General features: G+C 27.7%; 1 protein-coding gene across 1 annotated transcript in view; it reads left to right on the top strand.

The window, feature by feature from the left end:
• The window catches only part of LOC129963523 (G-protein coupled receptor dmsr-1-like), a 120,247-nt gene that overhangs the window by 98,178 nt on the left and 2,628 nt on the right, over positions 1 to 19,441 (top strand). The window lies entirely within an intron of this gene.

Raw genomic sequence — 19,441 nt, 5'->3', positions numbered from 1 at the left:
TTATCATCTATATATCTAAAATAATTTTACAAAAACAAAAAAACACCCCCATCCAAAACATTTCCTAATTAGCCAATTTTCATTTTATATGAAATTAATTCCATCTATGTTTACATGAATGTTCAAATCAAATCAATCTGTCATCAGTCCTTCTCTAACCACTGTATATTTCCAAAACATTACTTTTCTTTATAATCTCTGGGGGGGGCGCCAAGGTACAGTTTATTTGACAACATCTAGATGAACAAAGTATGCCATAATCACTATAAAAATATTTAATGTATCGATTTTGCCTGTTTTTTCGTGTCTTGAGACCATGAACTTTCTCCATAGAGAATGCACTACGCTTAATTTTTCTATCTGTCTCAGAAACAGAGCTTGAACGACCGCAGGTGGCTTTTGATGATATGCTAAGTGATCATGAGCTTTCTTATGAAGAAAAATTACCTAAATTGTACTATTGTTTGGGGCTGGGCTACTGGTTCATTAATTGTCTATATTATTTTGAATATGCACACAGACAATGAATATATCATAGGGGTGTTAGTAACAAAAATTAATTGCCGCCTAAATTGTAACAAATATCATTATTTATGAAGAGTCTCATTAAATTCTGATATTATCTGTATAATGAGAATGGTGTTTTAAATCATATTTTAAGTGCATGAAAACGTTAAATGAATTTCTTCGTTTAAATTAGGTAAATCAAGTTGACATTTAAAAGTTTGTACATTCTTTATATTATGTTAAAACGGTGACTAAAAATACTAATTGTCAAATACAAAATTTTGAGCATAACCAGAGGTTTCTAGTAATTATTAAAGTACAAGTGTGAATATTTAAAAGCTGGAATTAACTTCATAAATTTCTTTTGAAAATAGTTCCTCTAAATGACTTTTTTTTTGTATTTTAAAATTTTACTTTTTGTGAAAGCATTAGATGTTAAATTACAGATTTATTTTTGTATTTAATTAACGTTAAAACGGCCAATAGACCTTTTATTGCTTGAAATTCCAAAAAATTATGAAAAAAAATATTCACGCAACTATATTACTTATTTGCAAAAACAAACAAAAATTAGATTTTTCAAATCACTCAAAACTAGAAGCTGCCTTAAATTAATTGATGCATAAAAATAAAAAAAAAATAAAAATGATTTTTGATGTAAAAAATTGTCATTTAACCAATGCATTTGCATAGACGTAGAAAAAGACAATGCATTATGTATGCCCTATTGCGAACAATTTTCTCTTTATCTTTTTTTAAATGTATAAATTATGCATACTTCCCACATTTAGGTGCATCCGTAAACAAATATTTTAGGATTTTGGTAGTATAAATTACAAACAAACATTTCTATTAATCCATTATTCTTACGCAAAGACTTACATCAAAACCAGAATTTGGAAAGCATTTCATCGTTAAGCACGATATCACCAGATATAAAATTATTTAGTATTTAAGAAGACACTTTTCGCAACTACAATATTTGTCAAGTGCTTTACAGAATGGAAAATGTTACTTTATCACTTTGTTTAGCATTGCAAAGTAATTTGCTTAAGTGTATTTTGTTTACTAAATTGTTTAAATTTAATCCATTTTCCTCATATCTGAGACATGCATGAATATTCGTTTTCAACCATCAAATAGAGAGCAACTAGTGATTGAAGGATTTAACAAGTTTTAATGTCAAAGGAACTCAAATAAAACAGGTTTATGCCGTTCTATTAAAGTATTTACATATAGTCTATGCCTCTTTTCTAACGTAACATCTTAAACAAGTGTATCAAGAAGTCATTAAATTTTAGGGCTAAGATGTTGTTGTAAGTATTAGTTTTGCATCAATTTACTACATTTAGCTATAAATTGCTTTAATTTAGTAACAACTATGCAATAGAGATAAAAATTTAATATAGGAAGGAGTAATTTAAGTTAAATTTTATTCTACTCCTCGGCATGTACTCATTAATAGGTTGGATTAAATTTTAGATTACTTTTTAAATAAATAAAATACTGTAGTCTCATAATATGTTACAAAGAAAGGTCAAAATGCTGATACTGACATGTAATAAAGCACATAAACTGTAAAACTGAAGATCGCATGAAAAGGATTCCAGAAAGCCATATCACTAGCTTTTATCTTATATTAAATATAATGCAGATCTGATATCAGAAAGAAAATAAACATTACGAATGAAAACGCATGTTATTAAAGATCTGCTTGTAGGAAAAATTTAGAATAAATACTTTTGCTCATATTTAAAGCAGTTTATGTCACATGGTATTAAGTGGGAAAATACATGAATTGGAAGTAAAAGGAAAAGACAGTTTAGTGTCTTTGCAAATACTGATGAAAGATCAAATAAATCTAATATGGAATGAGAAAAAAAACGTTATTATTTTGGATTTATTAATGAGTTGAGTTAACTTTATCACTCCTAAGATTTTTCTAGTTCAGATACCTTATAATATTAAAACATCCAAATTTTTGATTCAAATATGAGGACATTTTTTAACCCTCTCTCTGCTGTCTAAAGTTCTTTAACCATATCTCTTCTCTCTAAAGTTTTCAACCCTATCTCTTCTCTCTAAAGTTTTCAACCCTTTCTCTCTTTTCTCCTCCAGCCCTATTTCCAGGGGTTTACATAATAAAGAGTGCTCCACTAAATTTATAAATATGAAGCAAATGTTGGTTCGGTTATTCTTTGAGAATTCTCATAAAACCATCTTGTCACTATTTGCTATATGGGTAAGATCTCTATCGAATAAAGCATGTGCCCCAGACATTTAATTAATCATAATTTACGGAAGAGAAAATTTTGCAGTGAATATTCTGCATGAAATTTCGCATTTTGCCCTAATGCAGGGGTCTCGGACACCCGTCGTAGTTCCACTGAACGGGCGTTAGAAGCATTTCAGCATTGATAAGTAAGTAAGCGCAACATATAGAACGAAACGAATTTGTAGGCTAGACAGTACATTTAAGGGAATAGGAAACTATTCTCAAAGTAAAATATCATCTAATTCTAATAGGTGAATGAGGGAGGGGATCAGATGAGGCCTTTTATTTTATCTCCTGCTTTTAAACCATATTTGAGCATATCTCAGAGCATGAATTGGAATATTTTGTACTGAAATATTAAATTATTAAAGAATAAAGTCTAAGCAATAGGACTTGAATAATCTCTAAGAATGCTAAAGGTGTAATGGGTTTAATCTTGGGTATATGAATTAAGAAAAATAACTATACCAAAAACATATCAAGGTTTCACTTAAGACGTAGAATATCCCTTTTGCCTCCTAAGCGGCAAGTTATAGTTAAAAATAAATGTGTATTTAAATGATTTTTGAACTTAAAAGTTCTACCTGGCTTCAAATCATCAGTCCAATTATTATTGAATTCATCAGTCCAAAAGGAATTTTATTTTTGCAAATAAAAAAAAAACTTTGTGATTTTTTTTACTTATTGAGGCTCTAACTAAAGGCTCTGCAACAATTAATCCATGAGGGCAAGTATCGGTTTTGATATCATTTGAGAGAATGATACTTCCTCTTTTAAAACAATGAGCTAGCAGACAGCTGCACCAAATAGCTTGGATGTAACCATTAATACAAAATGTGCTATACTTGTTCATAGATGTCTCTTTGTATTCTAACTATCGTTTTATAAAATATATTTCAGATTTACTGTAATATATATACATATATTGCCCTAATGCATGAAAAATATATTGTATCATTCTCTAAAAAACAGTGTTATTATTCATTTTTTCTTGTTATATTTCAAAAAGAAAGCAAAAGAAAAAAAAAATTACATTTAAAATGTGACCCCCGTTGACAAAAATGTTTAGAAAATGATACGGATGTTAATTTAACATTTTAACTTCATAAATTTAAAAATTAGCTCTAATTCGATGCTTATTTTTATGTGAAGATTTTATAAAGAAATTTCAGCAAAATAATCATTTCTGTGTTACATAAATACCATGATAAAATGATTTGATCTATAAAACAAGTCTTTTAGGAACAAAAATAATATACTCTAGAGAAAGAATAAAAATAAAGTACTCTATGAAAGTATATAATTGTCCTTCTCTATAACAATAGGAAATAATTTTCTGAAGTATATATTATTCTTCAAACCTTAAGTAATATATGAATAATTATGTTTATGCATTACTTATATATAAATAATGCATAAATAGGATTTCAATATATAAATATAATCATTTTGTAATGCTTAAGTAATCATATTCATCTTATCGAATACTGAAGAGTTGTAACTTGAATTTATTAGATTTCATTTTAAAATAAATTTAAAGCAAAATTATACGAAAGGCATTCAAATCATTTTCAAAAATTAAACTTATATGCAACTTATTGTAACATCTGTAAGTTCTAAAACTTTTGAAGTATCTATATTGTAGGATTATGATATTAATGTATACAGTTATTGATGCGCTGACGTAAAATGTTTCAGCATAATAAGTTTATAGTATGAATTAATCAAAGCATATAAGTTTAGCATAATAAGTTTATATTATAAATTAATTAATGCATCTAAGTTTAATATAATAAATTTTCATTGTAAATTAATTAATGCATATAAGTTTAATATAATAAATTTTCATTGTAAATTAATTAAGACATAGAAATCGATATATCTTAATAACGGAACTTATATCGCATTTTATTATTGACACTTTCTTAAGTAAAATTAGCATTTTAATTTTGTGGAATTAGATAATTTCTTGATAAAATAATATTAATAAAATTAAACATTATTTTTTTAGAAATTATAAATTAATGTTACATATTTGTTGGAAAGATAAATACACTTATAAATATAAATAATCTATTATAAAACATAATACTCTCTTTAATGTATAAAATTATTTAGGAACTAGTCATTTTTATATTTATGATAAAGGCGGGTTTTTTTTTCTTTAAAAGTTTTGTTTCATTATAAATTTTTATGTGTCAACATATCGGAAAAAGCAAAAGTTACAGAAAATATAATTTAAAATGATCATTTGCGTTCGAAGTTTTATATGAAAGAATTCAGATGATAGAAAGTACATTTTTAAATGAATTAATGATATTCTACAGATTTTACATGAATGATACTCTGTAGATTACAATATCTCTAAAGCAATAAGCTTATGTTTTTGAGTAAAGGAACAAATCAAAATATTCAGTATATAAAATATAATAATATATGCCCTTTTCTTACATTTTGTAATAGTAATTTCGACTCTTAATATGTTGTATTTAATACAAGAAAGTTTTCATAGAAAATATTTAAATTAATTTTAAATCATAAACATTTACTCACTAATTTCGATAAAATTTGTTTTAGCTTGCGATCGAGACTTCAGTTTCAAAATTACGAATCCCAATCAATTTATTAGAATACGGACTGAAAATTTTTTAAAAATGAAGTTTAAAATGATTCGCCATTTTTTAAAGAAAATAATTCTTCTCTCAAGTATAAATGTATATGATTTGCTTGTAAGTTGGACGGCAGCCAACTCAGAGAGGAAAAAAAGTTTATATTATGACATTTTTCATATCTCATCACAGATGCGAATGACAACGTTTCATACAACTTTATAACATTAAAAAAAAGACCGCTGGAATCTTGATTATTCTTATTGTTTGGGATTTTGCGAAAAACAGATATCCGTAAATAGAAACGATATTCTTATGTTAGCATTATCATATATAAGAGGGAAGCAAATATAATTAGGAATTAATAATTGGCCATTTTTATTATTAATTTAATTATATGAATCTTAATTGAAAACATTTAATATTATTCAAATTTATTTTTGCACAATACTGTATAAAGACCATTTAATTATCTCCACTGTAATCAAAGGATTTAAATTATAATTTAAAATTAAATTTAGAAAAGATCTATTTCAATTAATGTATTTTTACAAAGTAAGAAATACGATGGTGGAAAGAAATCTCAAAAGAGATACTCAGTATCTTAAAAGTCGAGACTACATTATTTCATCGATGTCATTCAGTACTTTAAATCCTTTCTGAAACAGCTGTCTTCAACAATACACAGTATATATTTATATCAGTATTAAGAGATTTATATCAGATGCATGACACTTTCCTTAAATCTCTACTGGGAAAGGGATTCCAATTCTTTGAATCTAAAAGGGAAGCAAAGATTCATTGTTTTGTGAGTTGGCGTCTGTATTAAAACATGTTTACAGACCTTCATCGTTAAGATTTAAGTAAAGTCGATAAGATTTTCCCATTCTTTGAGAACTGCCAGTGCCCCACTTCCCTTTATTCAGGCAATTTATTCTGCTTTCAAACAAAAGTTAGACGCAACTGCAGTTGGTTGGGCTCATTTATTCTGTTGTGAAAAGGGTAGATTTGCAATCAGTGTCGCTTAACTCTCATGTTTGCTTCGGGTCTAGGCCACAAACATAAAAGAGGGTTTCCTAATCAGATCACAGTCGCTGGATGGTACGAATCAATGGAAAGTAACAAAGGATGGGAATGAAAATCTATTTGTAACTTTTGCAAAGTTTCCTTACTTTCTTGGCCTTAGAGATTGACTTTATGCATTGCCTACTTTTAAAAAAAACTGGCTTTATATTATACCTTTAGTGAAAAGAGAAAGGCGCACGTCGAAATTTTGCGTTTGAAATAAAAAAGTCGCGATAAATATCCAAGCATAAAATTTATAAGAATTGCGTGCTGTAGTATTATATACTTCTAGTCTATCTGCAAAATCTTAAAACCAAGCAAAACGAATGACCAAATTTTTGCATGATATTAAATAATTTATGTCATCCTTTTAGGTTTTCTTTAAACGGTAAAATAAACTGACCTAAAAATTAAAAGAAATGTCCAAAATTTGAGTCATAATGATAATTTTCACAAACATTTAACTGTTAGTAGTAAAATTGATAAAATTTTTTTTTGTATTTTTGGAGAAAATGGATCGCACAAAATTAGTATCCGCTTTGAATAAATAGTACTTAATCTAGGGTTTGTAGCTCAGCATCAAATTTTACCGTCGAAAAACTTTGTTTCCTTCTGAATTGTATTTTTTCTGCAATATTGAGTAAAAATCCGAATGTTGCATTCTTCTTTTTCAGCATTGTATTTTTTCTGCAATATTGGGTTAAAATCCGAAAGTTTGGCTGATCGCAATGAATATAAGTTCCAGTTATCGTTTAGATGATTCAATGAGAGGGAGAGCCGGCATTTTGGCCTAGGTTCCCGTGATCTGAGCATCCCCGGTTCGTGTCCCGGGTCGGGCATGGTTGTTCTTCACTATGTGTTCTATCTGTGAGGTGTGTGAAAGAGCCAATCCTGTAAAAAGGGGTGGTGCAAACGAGTGTGGGAGTGTCATCTTCATATGAGCTAGAAGTCAGACTTCTGCCCTCGGGTGCTCAGAGGTTTTGCCCTCGGAAGCTACTCATCGCCGCCTCCCCCTTTCCGTTGTAACATTGCCACGACATCATCATCAATGAGATGGAGAACCATCGTCACGATTAAAGCTGCCTGATTTCCAGCGGAGGTGGTTCAATGATAACAAATGACATCAAAAGTGATGTACACTGAGTGGAATTGATTTCAAATAAGTTATCCTATCACTAGGAGGCCCGCCCAAGGCCACCCAAGAGCGATGACATCTGCATAGGATCAATACTCATCATTGAATACTTGACTACTTAAGTAGTCAACGGCTAAGAGCTTTCTCGTGACTTTATTTCTATGTCTGGAAAATAATCCGAAATAAACAGTGTATATATTAGCAGAGTGGATACTTTACGCTTAACATCCAGTACAGTATCTCCCTCTGAGAGATTGTCGCTGAGCCGACTACACCAGTCCTGAATTCACCAATAAAGTGGACTTAATATTTTCATTGATGAGTCGTATTCAACACATACAATAAATCTCATCAAGTCTTTATCTGAGGCGAATGTGGAATATTCTATCATCCCTCAAAAGTAAAGAATAATTGTCTGGCGTGGCATCATTCTGGGCAATCCTTATTTTGAATAATGTCATGGCGCAGTTTATAAGGGATAAGATTCCTGAAGACTTTGTAAATCTTTGCAATTAATGCAGGTCCGGAATGGTTTTCATAGACGATAATGCGACCACATAGAGTTCACGTTGTTGACGATTTTCTTATGGAAAAGGACATACTTCATATAGATTCGCCCACGAAGCTTCTGAATATAATTTCTAGTGAACATGTTTGGGATGCACTAGAAAGCACCATTCACGATGCCACCTAATCCCAAAATCCCGCAGGCATTAAACGGAGTGCTTTTAGAATAATGGAATTTTTTTTGCAAGCATTTCCTGACATCCCCATTAATAATATATCAACACATTGTTAGGTTTGTAATTCAGTAAGAGGTAGTTACACTTCATACTTAGCGAATCCATATTTGATCCTTTTTAATTATAACTTGTATTAAAAACGCCTTTTATTAACTTGACCTTTTTTACATATCGATATTTTGCCACATGCTTTATTCTACGCTAATGAATGGAACTTTACAATAATAATTATTTGACAGAAATTCTGATAAATATTATTTTTTTTTCCACTTTCTCTATAAATGTAGAATTTTCGATATTTTTAATTATTCAAATTAGATGTTTATTAAATTTTAACTGTATAACTGAAAACATTAAAACTCTTTATAAGAAGTTTTCATAATATCTTGCATTGCATTTGGCAGTGACTTATATCTTAGACCTTAACTTACAATACAAGTTTTTAATGCACGTGTTAATAGTAATGACAAGGTATACTATATCCAATGAATTTCAAATCAATCATAAATCAAGAATAGTACGCAGCTATATAGCAATACTTCAATGATTTATGCCTTCTTTTTCTTTAAAACTCCAATCTTTTATGGAGGCTATAAATTCATTACGTTTCATACGAAAATCCACACTGTACGGTAATCTTGCTACTTCTGAATCCTCTCGAAGTTACTCTACTTATAGTGTGAGCCGATAAGAATGCTTTTCCAACTGGAAGATATATGGTGCATTCATGCAAAATTATAGCTTTTGTAAGGAAATACAATTATTTCTGTTTACTAAGGATTCCGTCTCAAAGATAAAATGCCAAATAGCACCTTTTCTGATTGAAAATATTTCTTATCTTTAAAATTCACTGGAATTGATTGAACGTCTTTTAAAGATGTATTTGGAATTAAATTCATACGATTGTAATTATATTGTGTTGTTTATGTCTCTTTAATTCATTCTCATTTACCATAGCCGACTATGTTAAGAAAATTATTCATTGAGAACAGACAAAAAAATCTAAACTTAAAAGAACCTTAAATATATTGAAAAATATTATTGATAGAAACGGCGAAAAAATCTAGCTAAAAATTTTAATTGAGACAATTTTTAAAAATGCACTTAATTAGAATTTTCAATAATTCAGACATTACTTCTAATTTTTCTTTTTAATTTTGAGTTCAAATGCTTTTTGAAATTTAGCATCACTTGCCGCCGATAATACATAATCAAACTTTAATTTCATTAATCATTAGCTAATGCTAGTAGAAACAAAAAAAAACAACTTGTAATGGAAAAACTAATTGCTTTCAAAATAAAAATACTCTCTACCTTTTTGTTTTGGAACATATATTTGGTTCTCTTGTAAAATGATAAAAATGCTACTTATGGACCCTTTATTTCTACTAGACAGAGTTAAATTCCAAAATTGTTAAAATATATCATTATGAATGAGAATACAAAAGTGTTCACGATTTCAGAACACTGCCGGTTTAGAAAGACAGTGAAATGTAGATTTCAAAATTCCATCGACGCAACAATTAAAAAAAACGAATCAAATAAAAGAGTGTAAAAAATATAACGGCGTCTTTCTTTCTTAGACTATTATATATATATTGCATCTTGATGAACTGTTGAAACCATGTTCTTACTCCGTGTACATTTGAGTTTTAATTAATGTTTATTTAATAAATTAATTAAAATTTTAACATTTTCTAGTATTCATAAGACTAGTACTAATGAAATAACTGTTTGCGAAATGTGAGAGATCTAGACTAAAGATATACCCCATAGAATCATCATGTCATAATTTGAAAATTATATATCTTAACGTGCTAAAGATTTGTGCAAATAAATTAAACGTAAACATTCTTTGTCGTCAGATCGATACAGTTCAATTGACATTCAGATGATAGAGTTAAATTTCAAATAATGGTTTCTTGAAGGTTAAATGTTTATTTTCGGTCAAAATGTTTTTAAGTATGAGTAATTTTAAGTATTCTCATATTCTGATAAATATTTTTAAGTAATGTTAAGTAAAAATAAAATCTAACATCACAAGAATTAAAATAACAAACGAACGTTGTAAAAATCAACCAGGGCAAAGCATTGAAAGCTTTTGATAATGTAAAGGAGCATTTTTTAAAATTTAATCAGAATTAATTTTATTAGGAAGTCATTTGGTAAAAACTAATTCAAACAATGTTAGAATTTATAGAATTATTAAAATGACTGGAAAGGATGCTCTTCTTAAAGATTCGAGATAAAAAGATTAAAGTATTTCATAAAAAAAGCTTTCACAAAAGGGAAATCTCGTTTTCTCATGATTATATCTGTTTTTTAAGGAATGCGGTTTTACAAGATTAAAGTCCTCGAATTATTTAAAAAATAAAAGGAAAAAAATACTCATTTGTTCAAATATTAATTGAATATGGTTATGCCTGCACCGTCTGCTACAATATATGACTTTTTTGATAAATTTTTCTGAGAATCTGATAATGTTTCTTTAAATGCTGGAAATAACAAGGAATAGCAATTCATTTTTATTTAATTTGAATATCCTAAAAATTCCTCAGTTTTCATACTACACGCTTATATAAAATTGAAGAGTATAAAATTTCTTCCATTTTCAAATTTTTATTTTTCTTCAATGTATTAATATTTTTGCAAATAAGAGTTCTAACTTTTTACTTTTCAGTAATTTACGATCCCCTAGATCATCAAATTGGCATGTTACCTACATGGAAAAAATAAAACTTTAATGAATGTACCTACACTTAAAAAAAATTATAGTTGAACCTCAGTTGTTATTTTTTATTACTTTCCAACAATTCACGGACTCCTTATATTTTTGCGATTTTCACCTACAAAACGTCGTTTGTGTCCCCATGCTGTAAGGTGATTCTTTGTCCTCTTGGTGTCTACTTTCACCCTTCTGAATTTTTCTTCAACACCCTGTATATATATATATATAATATATGTTCATGTCTGTGTGTTTGTGCGCGTGTGTGGATCCTAATTGGTCGTTCTGCATACATTTAGAAAAGGAGCAAATAAAATGATGAAAATTTTGTTTCAATTTAATATTTAAATAAAACAAAGTACATAACAATTTAAAATAATGCTTAAATTAATTTTAATTATTAAATTATCTTAAAGTTTTATTATTTGTATGAAAAACACATTATGTATTGACTTTAAGGAGAACTCTACAACTCAGTCGATGCATTTAAGGGATGAAAATTGTAAATTTCATATATAGTTATAAGTTTTCGTGTAATAAAATTATGTGATGTTTAATTAATTTAATTTTGGACAGTAATTAAAACAACTTAGTTTATTTCATTGTATAATTGTTCTCTATTTATTATAACTATCACTTCAGACATTTCTGAATATTAGTAGAATGAAATGCTTCAAAATAGATTTCTTCAAACTACAAATATCAAATTTTTCTGCTTAATTTTTTAAACCAATTCACAACAGAAGTTATTTTTCAATTATTATTTTTTGAAAATTGACCCTGAATTTTTTTTAGAAAGGAACTTGCATTTTGTGTGTGTGTGTGTGTGTGTAAAAATAAAAAATATCATTATTTTAATGTTAATAAATATTGTAGAAATTTTCAGGAAACATGAATGAGAAAATGTTTCTAAATTAAAGTAATAATTATTCGATATTATTTGGCAATTATACATATACCATCTGAATTGCAAAGGTTCAAATGTGATATTTTCATTATAAAAATTCGAAATAATCGATGTTAATCAATTTAATTAAATATTCTAATTAGCAATAAATCCCTAGCATCCTCTTATTGAATAAACTAATAATTTGGGAAAACTGTTACCTCCTACAATCAGTGTGACGATATTAGCTATTTGGAGTACCATAATGTGAAATTACATTACTCATTTACAATTAAAGAGTATGATTGTTTTAAACAAAATTAATATAAGATTTTAAGAAAAATTAAAATATCAACATAAACATAAAAATAAATTAAAATGCAAGACATATCTTGTAAAAATCAATATTTGTGACTAAGTATATATTTTAATGCTATTCAAATCAATGAATAATTTCCTATTGAAGGAGTACTAACAAATGTATGTTTAGAAAAAGTGACCGTGTTATAAGTCTTTGCTTGGAAAAAAAAGAAAGAAAGAAAAGGCTTTCATCCTTAAAGCGGAAACAATGCATTATTGGATTATACGTCTTGGAGAGTTTAAAAGTTGAAATAGAAGAAGATGTATTTCAATGACGAAAACAGTGCATTCCCCCTCCCCCCCGAAAAAAAGTAAAGAAAAGTATTATTAAAAACTGACACCAAATTCTTTTCATCATGCATGCATATAATGTTACAGAACTTTTTTAAAAAAACTCTTTTTTGGTCTTTCAAGGGTTAAAAAAAATGTATCAAGCATTCTTTCCTTTTATTTATTTTTTGATACCATACCCGGAAGTAAAACTAGGACATCTGCGACTTAATTATGCAAAACAAACATTTTTTTTTCTCACCATCACAATTTAAACGAGACTCACGACAAACCACTCAACAAATTGAAGCCCTGAAGCAATTAGTTTCATGACAAGATGACGATGATAAAAAATAAAACCGGTATGACCACAAAGTACCGAGATTAAATTAATCCTGAACAAAGCAAGGACTGCCTCGACAAGAAATTCATACACATCAACGAACAAAGCTATTTCCTTTCCTCCTGACTCTGGTTTTGTCATATCTTTTATTAAACCCCACACCACCCACCTGTTTCCTCCAATACATATCCCTTTTCTTCAAGCGTCATAAAGTTGTTCTGGATTATTCTGCTAACCCAACACCGGGTGGCAGAAAATAAATAAATAAATGTCACTTGTGTATGAAAAAAGAAGACCTTAATTACAGGTCAGGCAAGGGTGAAAAAAAATAACGAATGAATGATATAAGCAATATAAAAAACTTCGGATAGTGATGGTTATTAGTTGGAAACGGTCTGATGGGTAATGAAAAAGGGTTTGGGTATGTGTTCTTTCTGTAATTTCACACATGTGGAACGAAGTGGGTATATATTACGATGCTAAATAGAAATTGAATTGGGTATCTGAAGTGGTGAGAACGATATTGCGTTCTTACTTTCTTTTGGAGGATGTTTTTATTGCTATTCTGGAATAAAATACTGAATATATGTTTTCTTTATATTACTAAGAAGGTTCATGCAGTATTAAATCTTTGCATATTATGGTAATAACAAAAGTTCTAATCACCGTCTACATGTTTAAAAATTGATTTTTTTTTCTAAGGCAATATCATTTTACGAATTTCAAATAAGTTTTCAATGATTAATAACCAAATGTACATACAGTATTAAATTATGCTTAAAGAAAACTGTATTCCGTCGTATAAATCCAAAATTGAAACACTGATAAAAGTAGCTCGAAAATTTTTCTTTCATATTTGCGTTAAAAATATACCACTGAAGTCTTAATTTTTATAACTTATTTACTTTCGCTAAATTTAGAAATTTGTAGGAACGTTTGAATACAAAAAAAGTATATTTTGAGCAAAGTCGCAATTACTTTTCAGGCTCTATGTTATACAAGACATCATGTTTGACTTAAAACTAACAAGTTGTCTTATATAACCTAAAATCATGAATTTTACCCTTCTTTAAGAGGTTTGAAAGAAATAAAAAGAGGCTACAATGAATTACTTTTTGTTATTTTCATCTTCAAAAATCAGAGAAAAAAAAAACTAAGAAAAACTATATGATTTAACATTCGGATTATGAATCAGACAAAAATGTTCATATCTTTAAAGTCTTCATATAATTAACTTTATGATCTTATAACGGCGAATAAGAAAAAATATATGATATAATACAAAGAACCGAAAATGCATTAGCCTTCAGAAGAGTCTGGACAACATGAACATTTTTAAATATCTTTTATGCATTCCTTTTCTTTAACACAAATTGCAACCTTATGCATTTAAAATATACTAATAAATCAACTTTACACTTCATGTATACAAAATCATTCGTATCAAATTCGGGGCCACATCGAAATTTTGGTTTGTTGGTTACAATAAATATTTATTCTTCAATACTTTTAAACACATAAGTGTGATTATACATCATGAAATTTAGACATTTTACTTGCAAATATAAAATGCAGTATCAACTTATATCGACATAATTTTCATAAAAGGAAATAGAAGTAATAATCGGTTACAGCACAATTAAACTACAACGCCCGGTATCTTGGCCTATGAATAGCGTCTTCTCCGTGATCTGGGTGTCACGGGTTCGAGTCCTGGTTGTTCTTCACTCTGTGTTCTACTGTGAGGTGTGTGAAAGAGCCCCTTCCCTTGTAAAACGGGTTTTCTCAAGCGAATGTGTGAGTGTCATCTTCATATGAGCTAGAAGTCAGACTTCTGCCCTCGAGTCCTCGGGGGCCTTTACATTTATAAGCTACGGCACAAACTCGGCTTAAATGGATGATAGCGTCAGCGGGCTTGTCTATGGCAAGTAGCAACAAAATAACACTTCAGATTTTATTTAACAAATTAATTTATTTATTCCCGAATTTTTCCATTCGCATGCATAAACACCAAGAATACGCACTTAGTTATGTTTAAAATATTCAGGCATTCTAAAACTAATAACCATCTCTAATACTTTTTATACTGCTTATTCCCTTCAATCATATTTTCCCCCCACTCTTATGGACTGCCATTAAAATCGTTTTATCTTACGAGAATGACATTTATTAATTTACATCCTACCAGCTAGTGCTAAGTGAAAAAAATTATACTAAAGCAAGTGAAATAAGCTTGAAGAAAAATGAAAGTTTTGTAGAAAGCAGATTGAGATGTGGTATTTAATAAAATATATGACAAAATCAGAGCGTGAAGGAAGGAGAGTAATTGTGTCCGCCCATGTATATGAATTGCTTCAGTCCTGTCCATCCATGTGTTCTGCTTTCCTGCTGGAATAATTTAATCTCGGTTCTGTATTAACAACACACACACATACCTCCTTTCTTTCTCCTTTCTCTTTTCACCCATCATCGTCTTGTCAAGAAGCTAATGACCTCAAAGCTGATGTGTTTTTCCTTAAGAGAATCATACTACTTTAACATTAGAATTAAGTTATTAGAATTATTCTTATTAGAATTAAGGGAAAAATTAGAATTAAGTTATTGAAATTTATTTTTTATCTAGGTTTTAATTGTAGGGTTATTTTTAAAAAATGAATTAAAAAAACCTTTAACGTTTGGTCCGATCTACTTTAATAAAAATGCACACTTTAAAACAATGTAACATGGCTTACTTAGATTTTTATTAAATTCATGGTCTAAGTAACATTAACTTCGCAAGCAATTTTAAGGGAAGGGAAGACAACGTCATCTTTTTGTCAAGACGTTAATGATCTCAAAGCTGATGTTTTTCCTTAAGACAATCCTGTTCCTTCAACACAGGGAAAAAATGTATAATTAAGTTATTGAAAATTATTTTTATCTAGGTTTTAATTGTAGAGATATTTTTTAAAAATGTGTTGAAAAAAACTTAAAATTATGGCCTTATCACTAATAATAAAAAAAGTAAAGTTTAAAGCTGTGTAACATGTTATAATAACTTCGCTAGGAATTCTAGGAATTTTGAAAGGAGAAAGTAAAATATTTTCCTTTGAAAACATTATTTAAATTTATTAACATTTTTCTATGCTCATAGTAACATAAACTCAAACAAAAACATCACAATAGCATTATTTTATCATTTAAAATTGAATGACGGAATTTATATTGTTTTCTTTTTTTTCTATTCTGATATGAAATAACAAACGAATTAGTTTTTGAAACCAACAATCAACAATTTTTAATGAATATTTATGAACAAGTTATACACTTAATCCAGTGAAGTTTCAACTGCCTTAAAAATTTAATTGTTTTATTCTTTAAAAATTAAAAGTGATGAAATGATATGCTTTGATCAGGTTGTTTTGGTTTGAATAATTTTATTTGTGCATTGCTTGATTCAGTCATTTGTTTAGAGATTATGATAATAATTATTTTTAAAAATTATACTAATTTGCTTTAAATATTGAATTTTTCGCATTTCTTTTCGGAAGTTTTTGTAAAAATGCTTTCTTTTTTTCTTTTTTTAGAATTTACGATTAGAACCACTAGCAAATTGTGAACAGAAGTTTCTCATAGTTATGAGTATTTAGTTTGCTTTTAATATCTGAGACTGTGTTTGTATCTTTCTAATAAGTCCATTATTATGCTAATGAATGCGCCGTTGAATATATCGAAATTAAGAATTACAAAAGTAGCATTGAATTCAAAATATATATATAAAAAAATAACAATTACGACAAATGAAGTCGAAAGAAACGGGAACGCTGCATGTTTCTAATTCTGCATGAATTTGTTGTACTGGCCATGAATTGTTGTACACGCATTTATGAGTCATGTTAATATTGCATTTTAGAGCGATGCATAAGGACATTTATTTTTAAAAACTATAGAAAATATAGAAAATAGGATAATATAATGTACCTCCAAAACTCTTTAAGTAAATTAATTATCTATGTTAAATAATTATTTTATAAAGTCTTAATAATTGCTTTATTTTTATGATTAAAGAATCTATATTACAGCCTTTTTGTCCTAAATTATAACTCTCATTTAAGAAACTTCCAGAACTTTGTGGAAAAATTTATTCCTGTGCAAATATATGTATAAGAGCACAATACTCTCACGTTATTATATTTTCCATGCAATGACACAATACCATTAGATGTAATTAAAACAAATTTCTTACATGAAGAAATATTACATGCTAATATTTAGAATTCTTGAACGATAATAGTTGAATAGCTTATGTAGAAAGACTAAAATAAATACTAATTATTCTTATACATTATTAAAATTGCATTATAACATTAATTGCATTATATATTAGAATGATCAAAAAAGCATGGGCAGCAACGTTGACAACTCTAGCTCAATGAGTATGTTGATTTCGATATATATACCAATTTTTGGATATTTTAAGATTCTGAGTTTCTATTTAGGAAGCCATAAAATGTTATTCTATTGAAACAGCAGTCACAATATAAAAATGAAAATTTTATTTCCAGTTAACACACAAAATCAATACTAACTAATAAGGAATAGAAAATAGCAACTTGTTTTGAGTTTAGTTGGTATTTCACTATAGTAAGAGTTAAATTAAAATGTTCCTTAGCTTTCAAAAGATGATAAAGTTAGGTATATAACTTAAATTACTAAGGATAATATAGAAAAAAAATGTGGGAACATTTTTTTCCAGACTGAATGCATATCAGCTTTGGAATAAACTGACAAAAAGAATGTTCCTTTACAAGTCACAAAAAAATTGTAAATGTAAAACACAGTTCGTTAAACACAAAAGGAAAGTCCGCTTCTAATCTAAATATATTTACAATTCCAGAATGTGCTTTCTTTAACATTCTATGAAAGAAAATGCAAAGGGAAAAAGATGAAGATTTTTTCCAGTTTGCATTCATGCCATCTTCAGTTAGACTTACATAGTGTGTTTGTACAATGTAGTTTGCCTGAATGTTCTTTATAACAAAGAATTTTACGCAGTCCTCTGAAATTTTACGACAGTACGTGATGCATAGTAATGAAAGGATGAAAATAATATCTAACTTCAATATCTTACCATGCATTTTTGAAGAAAAAGTAGTAAATTTGAGAATGGGAATATATTTTTTACTCTGTCACTATATATTTTAAAAGACTTTCTAATAATCTCAGACATAAATTATTTATGTTCTTTTATATTATTTGAGAAAAGATTATTTCATTGCTAATCTAATATCTATAAAATAATGCAACTGAGCTTTTATTTGCATAATATATATATATATATATATATATATATATATATATATATATATATATATATATATATATATATATATATATATATATATATATATATATATATATATATATATATATATATATATATATATATATATAATATTGTATTACATTGTAATATTTTCAGTAATACATATATAATTTCATATTTGAGTTTTAATATAGTTTTTTCTCTCAAATGAAGTTGAATTTACTCCCAAAATATGGATTTAAATTAATTTAAAATAATACAGTTAATGTGGAAGAATAATTTTACAAATAAATTAAAATAAATTTAAAAATGAATTTTATATAAGAATTATGTAATGGAATTATATTTTATATAATACAATTCTATATAATATATTAATATTATTTTTTAAGTGAGTCATATTTATTCTAAGCAATTAAATGTTGGAAGAATTTTTTATTTAATGAAATTATTTCCTTTGCAATGTCATGTGCTGCCATAATGATGATGAAATATGACCCCATCTACAACACGTATTCAGCATAAATGTAAAATTAAATGTATGTTATTAAAAACAAAATTTTCAGAATCTTTCATTTAGAAAGGATATTTTTTTTATATCCCGTAACTGGGAAAAATTAATGTCTTCAATTAACAAGTTATTATACAAAATTAGAGTTTCTCTAAGAGTATTTGCAAAGAAAATTTTAGGAAAATCTTTGTAACATGTAGTTAATATTAAAAATTTAAGTTCAGTTTAATTAAGTCATTTAATTTAATTAGCAAAATTTTCTTAATTGGTACTTTAAATATGTTTATTTATTTAAAATATCTCGTGGAATCAGCTGGCTTCTACATTTGTGATTTCTTAATTGTCCGTTTCATCATTTCAAGGATGAAGCATACAACTGATATTATTTTAATCCTTTATCTCTTCACAATTTTCAGACACCAATTAATTTATTATTGCTGGCTTTGTGTAAATGTGAAAATGTTTCGATTCAAATAGAATGGCGATCTAAAATATGAATTATTGTCAGATGGTAATAAAATTTTTAAAAAAAATATTGAAACCAATATTTAAAATTTCTGTTTATAAAATAAATAGCATATAATAAATGGAAAGTTTATTTAATTTTTTAAAAAAAATTAACTTGACTATTGATAGATTCGTTTATTAATTGATAAAATGCTCGTAATTTATATACCACAAAATAATTCTAGATATTTCTGTTAGTT

The sequence above is a fragment of the Argiope bruennichi genome, chromosome 3 (genome assembly GCF_947563725.1).
Source record: "Argiope bruennichi chromosome 3, qqArgBrue1.1, whole genome shotgun sequence".
NCBI lineage: Eukaryota > Metazoa > Arthropoda > Arachnida > Araneae > Araneidae > Argiope > Argiope bruennichi.
Note: the sequence above shows the minus strand (reverse complement) of the source record. Positions and strands in the feature narration are given on the sequence as shown.